General features: G+C 41.8%; 1 pseudogene; it reads right to left on the minus strand.

Moving 5' to 3' along the window:
* Window positions 1-13,504, minus strand: part of LOC127664595 (heterogeneous nuclear ribonucleoprotein A1-like 3) — a 34,905-nt pseudogene that overhangs the window by 20,862 nt on the left and 539 nt on the right.

Raw genomic sequence — 13,504 nt, forward strand, 5'->3', positions numbered from 1 at the left:
CAGTAAGCCTTAACCAACATCGAATTAAAGGAAGAGAAACTTGAAGAAATCCCACTAAAATTGGGGACAAGACAAGGCTGCCCACTATCCCCGTCTATTCAATATAGTACTTGAAGTTCTAGCTAGAGCAAAAAGACAACAAAAGTGAGTCAAGGGGATATAAATTAGAAAGGAAGACGTATCAAGGTATCACTATTTGCAGATGATATGATAGTACACACAATTGACCCCCCAATTTTCACTAGAGAACTACTACAGCTGATAAACAACTTCAGCAAAGTGGCTGGATATAAAATTAAACAAATCATTAGCATTCCTTTATACAAATGGTAAAGGTGATAAGAAATTAGGACACCAACACCCTTCACAATAGCTACAAATAATATAAAATATTTTGATGTAGCTTTAACCAAGCAAGTGAAGAATTTATGTGACAAGAACTTCAAGTCCCTGAAGAAAGAAAGCAAAGAAAACCTCAGAAATTGGAAAGATGGATCTGGTAGAATTAACATAGTGAAAATGTCCGTCTTACCAAAAGCAATCTACAGATTCAATACAATTCCCATCAAAATTACAACACATTTCTTTTTTTACAGATATTGAAAGAGCAATTCTTAAATTCATATGGTAAAACAACAACAACAAACCCCAGGACAGACAAAATGATTCTGAACAATCAAAGAATTTCTGGAGCTATTTTCATCCCTAACCTCAAGCTATACTACAGAGGAACAGTGATTAAAAAAAACTACATGGTATTGGTACAGAAACAGACAGTTTGACCAATGAAATAGAATTGAAGACCCAGAAATAAACCCACATAGCTATGGACACTTGCTTTTGGTCAAAGAAGCAAAAATCATACAGTAGAAAAAGAAAGCATCTTCAACAAATGGTGCTGTACTAACAGGGAGTCTGCATGTCCAACAATACAAATTGATCTATACCCATCACCCTGCCCAAAGCTCAAGTCCAAGTGGGTCAAATACTTCAACATAACACTGGATACACTGATCTAACAGAAGAGAAAATGGGAAATAGTCATGGATGGGTTGGCACAGTACAACATTTCCTGAAGAGAACACTAATGGCGCAGGCTCTAAGTTCAACAATTGATAAATGGGACCTTTTGAAATTGAAAAGTTGCTGTAAGGCAAAGGACATTATCAATAGTATGAAATGGCAGCCTACAGATTGGGAAAAGATCTTTACCAATCCTACATCTGACAGAGGGCTAATATCCAAAATATATAAAGAACTCAAGAAGTTAGTCTTCAAAATACCAACTAATCCAATTAAAAAATGGTGTACAGAGCTAGACAGAGAATTCTCCACAGAGGAATCTCAAATGGCTAAGACGCACTTGAAGAATTGTTCAACATCTTTAGTCTTCAGGAAGAGGGTGACCCCATAGGAAGGCCAGCAGTCTCAACTAACCAGACCCCTGAAATCTCTCAGACACTGAGCCACTACCCAGGTAGCATACACCAGCTGGTCCTAGGCCCCTGGCGCATATATAGCAGAGGACTGCTTGGTCTGGCCTCAGTGAGAGAAGACAGACCTAACCCTTGAGAGACTTGAGGCCCCAGGGAGTGGGGAGATCTGGTGGGAGATAGGAACATCCTCTTGGAGACAGAGGGGAGGAGGAATGGAATGAGGAATTGTGGGAATGGGGACTGGGAGGGAAGCAATGGTTGGACTGTAAAAAAAAAAGTAATAATAATTAAAGAATAAAAAGGAAAAAGATCACATGGAGTTGAGAGAGGAAAGTGGTTGCAAATAGAGGGAGGATTTTAAAGGAGAGGATGAAGTGTTGATTTCTTTCAAAGCATATTCAGATATGAAATTCTCAGACAATAAAAAACATTTCTATTAAACAAATGCAAATCAAAATGACCCTGAGATTTCATCTTACATCCATCAGTACGGCTAAGATTTTCAAAAGCTCAAGTGACAGCAGATGCTGGAAAGGATGTGGAGAAAGAAGAACACTCCTCCATTGCTGGTGGGATTGCAAATTTATACAACAACTCTGGAAATCAATCTGGCCGTTCCTCAGAAATTGGAAATAGTTCTACAGAAGATCCAGCTGTACTGTTCCTGAGCATATACCCAAAAGATTCTCTACCATATCACAAGGACTTTGTTCACATAATTCATAATTCCAGAGACTGAGAGATATTCCTCAACCGAAGAATGGATACAGAAAATGTGGATCATTTACACAATGGAATACAAAAATGGAGTAGAGACTGAACCAACAGCTGACCAGTGACTGGCCTGACTTAGGATCCATCCCAGGTGTGGGTACCAATCCCTGACACTATTACTGATGCTATTTTGTGTTTGCAGACAGAAGCCTAGTGTGGCTGTCTTCTGAGAGGCTCTATCCAGCAGATGAGACAGATGCAGATACCCACAGTCAAGCATTGGACAGAGGTTGAGGACCCCATGAAAGAGTTAGGGGAAGGATTGAAGGAACTGAAGGAAATGACGACCCCACAGGAGGACCAGCAGTGTTAACTAACCTGGACCCCAGGGAGCCCCCAGAAACTGAGCCACCAACCAAAGAACATACACGGGCTGGTGTGAGGACCCAGCACAAAAGTAGCAGAGGATAGTTATGACTGGCCTCAGTGGCAGAGGATGGACCTAATCCTGCAGAGACTTGATGCCCCAGGGTCTGGGGATAAGGGGGAACTCCCTCTCAGAGGGGGATGGGGATGGGGTAAGGAACTCTGCTATGGTGGACTGGGAGGAGGAAAGCAATGCAAATAAAATAATTAATAAAAATATTTTTTAAATTGCAAAGAGAGCATGTGTTTTTCTTCATGCAGATACTGTTTGTGGTTCTATTTGTAAATGTGATTTGCTTGTTTAAACGAAGTAAGACAGAAGCAGTTTGTGTAAGAAGACAAAAATAACAGCGGTTTCTTTATTCGCTCCCTATTCTCATCCACATGGGAGGGGAGGCTGGCAGCCAGTCGCAGGCGTTTGTGCGCTTGGCACTTGGTGTGTGTCGCTGTATGGATTAAAGATGCTGGATTTGCAGAACATATGGGTCCCGAGGAAGCGGGATATTGTTTGATATTGACGATAATGATGATGGATTGTTTTTGACACATCTGTCTACATTTTCCCTAGTTCTTGGATCCATATTCATCATTACATAGCTTCAGATAAAGGGGAGGGGGAACCCACATGAGTGTTCGGAGGGAGATCAGGAAGATGACTTACAGAGCAGGCCATTGACGTATCACTTCTGATCGGTTACCCTGTGTTCAACGCAACCTTTACATTTGTGTTTCACCTTTTTTTTTTAAACTATTGACTTAATATAAGTAGGTCCTTTGCACAGCCTTTTGCTTTTCTTTCAAGATCTGGGAGTTTCCTTTATTTTTCATCTGGGCATTTAAAGACTGGAGAAATGGACATCCTGAATTTGAGCCTTAGGATCCACATATTGAAAGGAAGGAACTGAATCTGATCTCCACATGTCCTTAAATGCACACACACACACACACACACACACACACACACACATACACACACACCCACCTAACAAACAAACAAAGAAAGAGATTAAAGGAGTGTAATGGCTCTTCCTGGTTGGCCAACTTGACTATATCTGTGATGAGCTACAATTCAGAAGTGGAGGGCTCACTTGTGATCCAGATCTTGGGATGTGAGACATAGGTTTCTGACAAGGATCTTGGCATGGGAATCTTGAGGTATATTGGTCATGACAAGCTTAGGCCCAGGCAAGGTAGTACATGCCTTTAATCCCAGGAGGCTAAGGCAAGGAGATCTTTGAGTTCAAGGTCATTCTGAGACAAAACAAGTCCCAGGTTCAGATGTGGTGGCATATACCTTTAATTTGGGCCACACCTTCTGCTGGAGACCTACATAAGGACATTGGAAGAAGGAAGAGTCCCTCTTCTTCGCCTGCCTGCACTTACTTGCCAGCACATCTGTTGGAATCTACTTCTACAGAAGACCAGCAGAAATAACTAGCCTCGTGGGACTGAGTGACTGCTGGATCCTTGGACTTCCCACCCACAGCAAACCATTGTTGGAGAGTTGGACTACAGACTATGTCATCATAACAAATTCCCTTATTGTATAGAGACTACCCATAAGTTCTGTGACTCTAGAGAACCCTGACTAAAGCAAAGAGTCATTGAATATCGTAGCTGAGTAGATGCACCGGAGAGCCCAGCAGGCATATAGGTGAGCAGGTGTGCAGGTGAGCTGAGCGTGTGTGTGTGTGTGTGTGTGTGTGTGTGTGTGTGTGTGTGTGTGTGAGCATTTGCTTAGGTGAGCTGAGCAGGTGCACATTTTGAGTACTTATTTCTCTCTTCCTAGGACTACGGGTGAATAGTTGCTTCAGGTTGTCACCTTGCTTTCCTCACAGAGATGGGATGGAACCTAATTTTTGTCAGGGTATTTTGTCACAGCAACAGAAATGTAACTAGGACAGAAGGGGACTTAGGTAGATTTCTGAATGAACACAAGAGAGACCGCCATTTTGATGAGCAGAGGCTGTGCACTTGGTTAACGTCCCTCTTTCCTTTTCTGTAATGGATCTTTCACGGTATTATTTAAATTCTGAGTGTGCAGTTTCTAGCATTCATAAAAATTCACTGCAGTATCTTAAAAATCCATTTAAAGAACAGATTTTAAAACACAAGGTCAGTATTCACTGAGAAGGCTTTTCTCTTTCCAATACTAAACAAGGAAATTTGAAGTGTTCTAGGTTTGCAAAATAATTACATTGATCAAGTTAATGGGGGGGGAAAAACAACCCAAAATATTATAAGCAACCAAAAATAATACCCTCAATATTGAAATCAGAATGGGAACTGTGGCTTTTCTGCCTGTGTGTAATACTTGATGGCATTCTATAGGAAAATAATACTCAGTGAAGCGTTGCTCAATTTCCCTCGGTTTCTTCTCTATTTACCAAAGGGATCCACATAAAACACGGGAGTGGCTTATCTCTTATTTTCTGTACGGCCTCCATCTCTGGATCTAAATGTTTAGACTGTGATTTCTCTGACTTGAAATATAATAAAACTGTGGCAGGTAGGCAAATAAGTAAGGTTTTCAATTCTAAAAAGTAATCAACAAGGGAAAACATTCATTACATTGAATTGGGGGGGTATTAGAGCAAATTAATGCAAACCATGCACCTTCACACACACACAAAACAATATGGCAGATTTTTTTTTTTTTTTTGCTATGTGTACAGTGCACACATGTGCTGGGTGAGATGCAAATTGGGACCAAGAAAATAAAGATAAAAGGAAGACAGGGCATTTATTACTTTTCTTGCTGCCGAGACAGAATGAAACTTAAGGGACCAGAAGTTTATTTTGTCTCAGGGACAAGCGGCCATCAAGGTAGGGAAAGCCTAGTGGGTAGAGCAGTCTAGTTTGTGAGAGCAGCAACTGTCAAGTTTGCTTTCATCTTGATGGACAGGTAATAGAAATCTGGGGTCAGATCCCAGAATGTGTACACCTTCAAAGACCATCCTCATGCCCCAGTTCAATTATCTAGGACAAGTTCTCAGAGGGCCCACCCGCTCCCCAAACAGTGCCATTCACTGTTTGGCTTATGTATTCAAACCCGTGAGGCAGTGGGGGATATTTCTGAGTCAAACTGTAACAGAAAGAGATTGCATACAATGATTTATGTGATCACTGTTTTATGAGCTAGGGAAATGTTCAGTGGGCAGTACCAAAAGCTACAATGATCATTTACAGAATGCCTTTTTGAAATGTAGTGTGAACAGCTTCCGCTGCATATAGCATACAGTTGTTGATATTATAATTGCCAATTAGTATTAGAATGAGTGACCTGGGAAGGATCGATCAATCGTCATGCACTGATGAGCACTGACAACTCGTGTTTCCTAGACTGTCAGACATGCCGCGGGAGGAGTCACCCACTGTCTTAGGGAGTACCGGCTATTAGAACAGAAGTGTAAAGGGGCTATAATATTACACTCTTATGGCCCAAACTGCCTAAGAAGGAGAGATCTTTTTGTCTATCCTGTTGCAGTCAGCAAACATAGAAGGACAGAGTTGCTCGAAGAAATTCCCACTAGTAAATTAGATGGGAGCTAAAGTCCTCGGAGAGACTCAGGCTCATCTGAGAGTTTTGCAGCCTGTTAAAATCAGGTCAGTATTTGCACCCTAGCTTGGTAGTAAGTTGAACTTCCTTGATGTCTAAATAGATGTGTGTGGGGCAGAAGTCCAAGGAATGTGTGGACATTCATTATATTCTGAAAATAGACATTTTATGGTACCTTGGGGGCAGAGTTTAGTTCCCATTAGTAAGATAAAGGAAAGCTACACCAGAGAAAAGCATTTAACGTTGTGGGAAGCCCCAGCTGTTAAACCCTTTGGCCTGGCTGGTCGGACTGGCTGTTTCCCCTTACCTTTTACTCTCTAAATTGGTTGATTCATCATTCCAAATTTCATAGATCACTTGTGGGTAATTGCTAACTGAAGGAGAAAAAGATATCACTAAAATAAACATTTAAGTTAGCAAATGTATAGACTCTTGAACGTATTTTTCTTGTTGTGATCCATGCGTATGTCTAGATTTATACCTGACACATGGCTGAAGACATAAAATCTTTAAATTCTTCTACCTCATGTGAGATTATTTTGGACTGTGGGAAATGGTCTATGGTTAGTTTGGGGTACTGGGCTCATTGATACATATGAGTGCTAAAATTTATCCAATGAGACATTTGAGAGTTTCACATTTCACTGTATATAAGTTCGTATAATGGACTACAGCATTGGCTGTATCTCCTGAAATTATTTGCTACATGTTAATAGTGAAACTTAAAGGATTGGGGGACTGGTGAGGTTCATCAGAAGAGCCCATTGTCTGTCCAAGGCCCTGGGCTAGGTCCGCAGCACTGCACATATACACAGTGGGAGCTGATGTTGCTAAATAATACCGTCGGTGGGTGTCACATTGTATCTTTATGTTAGAGCCCTGATACAATGGAGGGTCTGGAATTCTATTTCAACACTCCGTACCCCAAAACACATTACTGAGTTTGTTTTCCATAATGCTGGGCAATATTGCATCAAGTAGCTAACACATAAGTCATCGCCAATTCTTTATAAACATACTTTACTATATTTATTTACTTACCTGCTTGTTTTGTGGATGGTGTGTGTGTGTGTGTGTGTGTGTGTGTGTGTGTGTGTGTGTGTGTGTGTGTGTGTGATTTCTCTCCGTCTACCATGTGGGTCCCAGGGATCATGCTCAAGTCACTGGGCTTGGTGGCAGTGCTTGTCTGTGTTGTGACCTGTCACTTCTCCATCACCTCTGATTAGCATCTGATGTGATTTCCTTGCTCATGAATGGATAAGAATGGGAGTGGTTTGATTGAAAGGGAGGTGGTCCACATCTATGGACGCATCTAAAGGTAGCAGTCCCGTAGAAAAGCCCAATTGGCGTGTGTGAATCACGAATGTTGGTTGAGAAGCAGCTTCTCATTTTTGCATTTTTTCTTATTTTAATGATACTGTGCATTTCCATGTTTACCTTTCAATAGTGCCTTCTCCACACAGCCTTACTCAAAATATTTGTTCTTCTGCTCCTTTTTGTCAAAGTAATAGGTCCTCATTAAGATAGCAAGTGACGGCGGTTTCGAATAAAAATATGCATATGGACACAATGTCTGTGGTGTAGGTAGCTAGTTAAGAAAATGTTTGGAGAAATGAGCAAGTAAGACTATGTATAATATTTTACGTTTTAATTAAGCTGGAAACAGATGGTTAATGTTGAGCCTGGTGGCTCAGGCCTACGATCTCAGCTCTTGGGAGGCTGAGGCAGGAGGATTGCCATGAGTTCAAGGCCAGCCTGAGTTGCATAAAAAGACTGTCTCAAAAAAGTAAACAATCAAACAAAATCAAATTAAGAATATGGTTAGTCATTTTAAAAATCAGTGATGTGAATATTGTGAATCTATAATATGCTGTTTAGCATTCTGAAAGTGTGGCTTTGTATCCAAATAATTATTTGAGAAAGAAATGAGTTTAAATTCAACTAATTAGTTTTAAAATTTTAAAATGTCCTATATCTTAATAATAATTGCATATTGCTCAAATGTCTGATCGTGCTAACAAGGAGAGCAATTAGCATAATATGTAAGTGGGAAGATCCATCTGTCAGTTTATGCTCTTAACTTTAAGGAGGATCAATTGAGAAAGCAGACAGCAATGATTCCTTCTGTGTGTGCTTACACACTCGTGTAACAACATACACACTTACCAGACAAAATTCTTCACAACTGCCCTCATTTGAAAGTGGCACAATGGTGTCCAGGGTTGACTTGTACAAAGATGAAACCTGCTCCCGGCTGGCTCCTGGGTCCCTTCCTTGGGATATTTGATTTGAAATTCAGATAGTCAATTGGAATCTTCCCTGTGCCTGAAGCTGAAAGATTAAACAACATGTGAGAGGCAGTGTTAGCCGTGTTTCCTGTCAGGCGTAGAACACTAGAGAAACATGATCAGATATGCAGATATGCCTGAGAGGAGGCAGAGATAGCACGTCTCCTCATTCCTGCCTCCTCATTCCTGTCCCGAGTTTTAGTTTATTTTGTGATTTCAGATGAGATAGGACCTCACTATGTTGCCCATGCTGGCTTCAAACTCTCAATATCCAAGAATCCTCCTTCTTCAGCTTCGCACGGATTTGGTTATGAGCTTCCATCACAGGCTCCATTTTTCTTAACCTTGTAATGGCAATTGCAATCTCAGGATTCTGCAACACATACTGATAACCTCATTTATGTTCTGTTCCTACAGTCATCTTGAGGGCCTATTTTTATAAAAGAATGTTATTTGTATTGTTAAAAATGTGTGTGTGTGGTGTGTATTTTAGCCCATCTCACATACATGCTCCAATGGGAAGACTCGAAGACCTGCCTGGCGTGTTCAGGAGGTGACGCACGGTCCTGCAAATGCGATACTGCCTTATCTTTGACAGCCCAGCGAACAACCAGTTCATTACAGGAACTTCTAAGAGCTTGCTCCTGGGGGCGGAGTCAGAGGACAAAGACAGGAAAAGCAACTTTTCATGTGCTTTAGGGATTTTGTTACTGACATTGTTTTTAAAATCAGAGCTAATGAAGTTCATGCCTGGCACTGAGGGGAAGGGATGTTCACAAGGTAAGGTCGAGAACCTCTTTACCATTCTTCCCCCACCACACACCACTACAGACATCCTTTGCAGCTTCATCTATGTAGAAGGTTGACAACGGCTGCTTCCTGGCTTACTTTGTCTTCTGCTGTTTTGAAAAGACGAACAATAAACAAAAACACCAAGCCCAAAATAAATGCAACTCTTTATTATTATTTATTTAGTTTTTTAAAAAAAGATTTATTTTATTTATATGAGTAGACTGTAGCTGTCTTCAGACAAGAGGGCATCAGATTCCATTACAGATGATTGTGAGCCACCATGTAGTTGCTGGGATTTGAACTCAGGACCTTTGGAAGGGCAGTCAGTGCTCTTAAGCGCTGAGTCATCTCTCCAGCCCCTAAAAACAACTCTTCTAGAGTCTTAAAATATGAATGTGGCTGTTTTCCAGGCTTGTTTAAGGGAGGGTGATTTTCGTATTTGTATATTCAGATGAGGCGTCACAGTAACTGGAACACAAGAGTGTCTCACTGACTGTGACACCAGAGACCTGACAAACTGTCTCCCATTGCTAGTCAACCCTTCCCAAAGGACAGTTGCAATTTCCCGCATGCACGGGTCACACGCGCCTGATGAAAACCAACTGAAAGCCAACCTCTCCGGTGGCTATGGAGTCTACAAAAGCTCTGAAGTCTCTAAACATGTGAAAGGAGCTATGCAGGTGAACTTCTATCTCTGAGTGGGTGGACCACGTCCCACACATGGGCCCTGTCCATGCAGGTGGATGAGGCCAGGGCAAATGTCCCCTAGGAGAGATGACTTGTCATTGGAGGCACCGGAGAACCAATTAGGAAACTGCAGCACCATTTACTAATTAGGACCCTGGCAGTGTGTGAATGGGGAGTTTGTGGTGTTATGGGTTCGCCCTTAGAATCTTTCTTTGCTCTTTTTCATCCATCAACTGGCCGTTCCCCTGGCGTAGTCCAGGAGTCTGAGATGGAGAAACTGCCTGCGGCACCATTTATCATCACTGCTTCAAGGCACTTTTGGGTCCTGAGTTCGTATTCCAGTTCACCCCGGCATGTTTTGTTAAATATGTGTGATCTTGTGAAGTGTATGGTGTTTTCTGCCTACTGTTGAGATCACGCGGTGTTTATTTACCATCAGTAATTCACATGTTTTTTTTTGTTGTTGTTGTTGTTGTTGTTGTTTACTGTTTCTAAGACAGAGGGTGTTGCAGGAGTTTGATTTGTGAAGACACTCCATTGCTTTGGCAAAACCAGACTCCTAGTTTGGTGCCTTAGTCTGGTCAGAGCTGAGATGCGTCCACTTTTAGTAGGGGGAATAAGTCAGTTTCAGAGCCGGAGAGTCATAACACCCCCTTCCAGTCTCGTGTGATTTTAAAATATCCTGTTTAAAAAAGTTAATTAGTCTACTTTAAACTTAATATTTAGTTACCAGTCCACATTCTTTGAACCATAGATTATGATCTTGTCAAAACCCAAAACTCTCATGTGAAATGAGATTGCTCAGCCCATCATTATGATGATAGAAAGACTCTCTTTCTCTGTCTGTCTGTCTATCTGTATAATTATTATTTTTAATTTAAAAATTTTAAATAGAGTCTCATATAGTCTCAAAGTTGGTATACAGTTGAGAAGGACCTTGATCATCTGATTCTGCCTCCTAACTGCTGAGATTACAGGTGGAACCACCGTGCCCAGTTTATACGTTCCTGAGGATTTACCCAGTTGAGTAGCCTGGAACTCACTATGTTGCTCAGGTTGACCCCAAAACAAGAGGCCCCAGATTCCTGAGTGCTTGGGTTATAGTCATGACTGATTCCAGAGTTTCAGTTGTTTTAATTTTGATCAATTTAAAATTAGGCAACTATATGCAGTGAAGGGCTGCCATATTACATGATGCAGTTTAACCAAGGACTCAGCTCCATAATTGATTGCATTCTTTGAAAGTACTGCCATTTGAAGTCAGTTACAATCTTTGTGACCACGAGGGAGAAAGGACAGTTGACCAGGCTAGGGTTAATACGCCCATTCTTCTTCCTGCTGAAAGCACCCTCTGCTTTAGAGAGACAATGGAGCCTTGGTGACACGTGCGGCTTATGGGTATGCTCTGCTTCATCGTAATCTTCTGCTCTGCACACTTTAGTGAATGCTCTGAAGCTGGATCTCAGCTTTTCCAGTGCAGTGACCTGCAGGACTACATTAGCAGTGATTGGGTGAGGCAGCTAGGGACAGTGAGGGAAATGGAAAAACAGAAGTAATTTGGAATTTGATTTGTGACGGTCTGTGTGTGTGTGTGAGTGTGAATGTGTGTGTGTGAGTGTGTGAGTGTGAGTGTGAGTGTGTGTGTGAGTGTGAGTGTGTGAGTGTGTGTGTGCGTGTGTGTGTGAGTGTGTGAGTGTGTGTGTGAGTGTGTGAGTGTGTGTGCGTGTGGGTGTGTGAGTGTGTGTATGAGTGTGTGTGTGCGTGTGTGTGTGTGTGTGTGTGTGTGTGTGAGTGTGTGTGTGAGTGTGAGTGTGTGTGAGAGTGTGTGTGTGAGTGTGTGTGTGCGAGTGTGTGAGTGTGTGTGCGTGTGTGTGTGTGTATGTGCGTGTGTGTGTGTGTGTGCGCGCGTGTGGGTGTGTGAGTGTGTGTGTGAGAGTGAGTGTGTGTGTGTGTGTGATTTTTCTCAGAAGAAAACCACCATCAAGCAGCAGCAACAGTAATAATAACAAAAAAGCAAACTTCATTTACTAAAATAAATATGATGTGTATGAAACACGGGTTTCTCCGGTGGCTAAAAGTGGGAAATTTTAAAGGATTTATTATTATTATTATTATTATTATTATTATTATTATTAATTAATGTGTGTGTGTGCAGTTATGTGCACATGAGCTCAGGCGTCTGCAGATCTGACTGGAGCCGGGGTTACAGGTGGTTGTGAACCACTTGAGTACAGGAAATCGAACTTGGGTCCTGCATAAGAGCCACATGTGCCCATAATCACTGAGGATTCTCTCCTTCACCTAAAACTGGGGACTTGAATGTTTTAAAGAAAAGTCACTCATTCAAGTTTATCATCAAAAAAAGGTACTTTTGAAGTACTGAATGATAAACACAATAAATGATATTATAAAGACTAATATAACAAATGTAAAGACCTATCAGAGACAGAACAAGGAGAAACTGGAAGATCCACCTGCATTTCTGATCCAGAGACTGTAGCTCTAATAAAAATAAGAGCCCATCAGAGCCCAGTGCTCCCTATCAGAGCCCAGTGCTCCCTATCAGAGCCTAGTGCTCCTTATCAGAGTTCAATGCTCCCCATCAGAGCCCAGTGCTCCCTATCAGAATCCAGTATTCTCTATCAGCTCTATCAGTGCCCAGTGTTCCCTATCAGAGCCCAGTGCTCCCTATCAGAGCCCAGTATTTCCTCAGGTTTCCTTAGGGAGCTGTCAGTAACTCAATAAAAGCCATTACTTAGGACTGGAAACCGATTTGAGGCAGTTTGTATGGAAGACAGGAGACAAAGAAGGCTTATTGCATTGTGTTGTATTGATTTAATTATATTTCATTACATACCGAAATGGCTGGTTTTAAGGAAACAGTCACATTCATTTTCCTTTTACTGAGAGTTTCTAGTGAGCTAAGATATTTCTGGAACAGATCAAATTTTAGAATTCAGACTTCTCTCTCAGAGTGGCATGATCCCTGGATGAATGAAAGGAATTAGACTGAAGCCGAGATACCGGTTTCCTCCTAGGATGTCATTGCTAGTCTCTGACACGAGAGGGCAGCAGAAATTAATTCAAGACTCGCGCGCGCACGCGCACCTGTGTTACTCAGGCCCTCGGCACAGGTAAGGTGCAGAAACACAGTAATAGTTTAACACTCTCGTTATGAAACCATTTACTCTTGTTATATCAATGGGCAGAAAACTCGATACGCACGTCTTTGAAGCCCGGGGGAGGATGGAAATCAAGGTACACACAAAATTTGATACTTTAGAATGCGAAGTCAAGGGAACTGGGCTTATATGTTCGTGGGGTAACCTCGGCTATGCCACTTAACCTCAGCTTAATAGGAATTGTCTGTTTGTCTGTATCCCAGGATCTTTGCAAAACTCACACAAGTTAACAAGTGTGGGACCGTATAGGTCCGGCTTTGACTTCCTGTGTTCCCTCATCTCCTAAGTGATTCCAAGGCATGTGAAGAATGTTCAGTTCTCTCCTGGAAACTGCATTATCAGGGAAGACGAATCATTACAAAAGAGATCTGGGCGGTTAGCACATCCTCCTGGAGAGATGCACCCTTGGTCTCCTGGAAG

This window comes from Apodemus sylvaticus, chromosome 14, assembly GCF_947179515.1.
Source record: "Apodemus sylvaticus chromosome 14, mApoSyl1.1, whole genome shotgun sequence".
NCBI classification, from domain to species: Eukaryota; Metazoa; Chordata; class Mammalia; order Rodentia; family Muridae; genus Apodemus; species Apodemus sylvaticus.